The sequence below is a fragment of the Oratosquilla oratoria genome, chromosome 8, assembly GCF_046742065.1.
Source record: "Oratosquilla oratoria isolate Oo_2021 chromosome 8, ASM4674206v1, whole genome shotgun sequence".
Lineage (NCBI taxonomy): Eukaryota > Metazoa > Arthropoda > Malacostraca > Stomatopoda > Squillidae > Oratosquilla > Oratosquilla oratoria.
Genome location: NC_134784.1, coordinates 23011780 through 23014279, shown reverse-complemented (window position 1 = coordinate 23014279; position 2500 = coordinate 23011780). Strand labels below are relative to the sequence as shown.

The 2500-nt window shown below is 40.9% G+C and overlaps 1 protein-coding gene across 1 annotated transcript in view; it reads right to left on the bottom strand.

Moving 5' to 3' along the window:
- LOC143027631 (TOG array regulator of axonemal microtubules protein 1) overlaps positions 1–2500 on the bottom strand; it is a gene marked incomplete in the record, with an annotated part of 199434 nt that overhangs the window by 57724 nt on the left and 139210 nt on the right.

Below are 2500 nucleotides of genomic sequence, written 5' to 3'. Positions count from 1 at the left end.
GGTAAAGCCCGTGGAAGTAGCCTAGCGTGTTTGTTAACCTATTTGGACAAAATCGTTTGATGTTAGCAAGAATGAAATATTCCAAGGTCGTCGCCATGGCGAAAGGCGTTCAAAGAATAATTACAACTTTTATGCTCAGGAAGAGAAAGTTTGGCGACAGTAACTGGTATTTGAATCTCTGATATACTCGCAGGAATATTTGTGACATGCATGTGTGCATGTGTGTATGTGTGTGTGTATGTGTGTGTGTGTATGTGTGTGTATGTGTGTGTGTATGTATGTACGTACGTATGTACGTATGTATGTACGTATGTACGTACGTATGTATGAATATATGTACGTACGTACGTATGTATGTACGTATGTATGAATATATGTACGTACGTATGTATATATGTATGTATGTGCGTATGCATGTGTGTGTGTACATATGTAATGTACGTATATTCATGTGTATGTTGATATTTATGCATGTGTGTGTGTGCGATTAGGCTTGTGTGTTTGCTTGTTTGTGTGTGTGTGTGTGAGATTCACTATGGTTTTGGATCACGTGTTGGACTCGTGATCGACGGTTATTAACCTCCTAGATGAGAGCTCAGAGCTCGTATGACCGATCTAAAATGTACGTGCATACATGTATGTATGTATGTGTGTAAGCGTGCCTGTGTTTCTATGTGTATGAATGCACAAGTGCATTTACCTAATCACAGTCTTCAGGAGAGTGGCAATGCTCGTGAGGTCCAATTCCTTCCTCTCCAATTATCATACCGTGCATGACTCAAACACATTTTCCAATTATCATACTTAGATTTGAATTCGTGTGTGTGTGTGTGTGTGTGTGTGTGTGTGTGTGTGTGTGTGTGTGTGTGTGTGTGTGTGTGTGTGTGTGTGTGTGTGTGTGTGTGTCAGTGTGTGTGTGTGTGTGTGTGTGTGTCAGTGTGTGTGTGTGTGTGTGTGTGTGTGTGTGTGTGTGTGTGTGTGTGTGTGTGTGTGTGTGTGTGTGTGTGTGTGTGATTCACCATGGTCTTGGATCATGTGTCGGACTCGTGATCGACAGCTATTTCCCTCCCGGAAGAGAGCTCAGAGCTCATATATATGACCGATCTATGGGTAATGCTGTGATCTTACACGCACACACACACACACACACAACTCCACGCCCACGAGTTGAAGTAACGACCCGCAGCGCATCGATAATGAAGTTATATAAGCCCTGGGCGGGGTTCGAACCCGGACCACCGTAGTGGTAGCCAGAAACTGCACCACTGTACCACGAGTGTGTGTGTGTGTGTGTGTGTGTGTGTGTGTGTGTGTGTGTGTGTGTGTGTGTGTGTGTGTGTGTGTGTGTGTGTGTGCGCGTATGTATTTACGTGTACCTGTGTATGTATAGTTACAAATACAAAACCCAACTTACTTATATCGCCTTTCATCATAGCAAAGCTATATCATCGTATTCATACATCATGTCATTACAATACACAAGAAACGGTGCATGACACTTGCATGGCAAGGGGATTCCAATCAGCTGAGAGGGGACAAGACACCGAGCTGAAAGGACCTGCAAACGATCGAGACCCCGTTGAAGGTCGTGGGTGTCCCCTCACCTGAATGGAATCATTTGGCATCCGCCATAAGGCCGTGGACCACGACAAGAATCAAGTTATGATTGGGTTGGATCTTCCCAATGCGTTTTGTTGTCTTGGCTCTTTAGTCTTGCTGCCGGCGGGTGATTTCATTCAAGTGAACGTCTTCCACGCTCATAAACTTATGTTTTTACGGTTTGCAAGATTCCCTGCCGTCAGGCGATTTTATTCAGCCGAGTGAATTGATCCCCACCTCCCACATGAGCAGCAGTGCTAATGAAAGACATGACCAAATGGCTAATTGATTTTGGCTTAGCTATTCATTATCTTATTAATTTTTTGATTAATTTCTTATTTCCTATTTATTTACTTATTTCATACGGTTATTGATTTTTATAATTTTCATTATCACTATTAGAATCATCATTAATATCATTGTCATTATAATTATTATTATTATTTTTATTATTATAGTAAATGGAATAGGTGGGAGTGGTTTCTATGCCTTTTTCTTTTTGGCTACCCCCCGTGTAAAGGGGAAAAGCCTTTGGTATATGTATTAATTATTATTATTACTATTATTATTATTACTATTATTATTACTATTATTATTACTAATTATTATTATTACTATTATTATTATTACTATTATTATTACTATTATTATTATTACTATTATTACCATTATCATTAATATTATTGTTATTATTACTTATCTATTGATACATTTAGCATCTGTCAAGAGGCTCTTATGGTTCCGGATCGGACATTCCATTACCTGTCCAGTGGTTGTCCGTTCCTGCACGCATGCACGCATGCACGCACGCACGAGGCCCAAATTCCCACCTCTCCCCTCCCCCGCAGTTCAAAGGGGTTACCCGTCCCAATTCTGTCACGCACACACAGATTTCCCCACT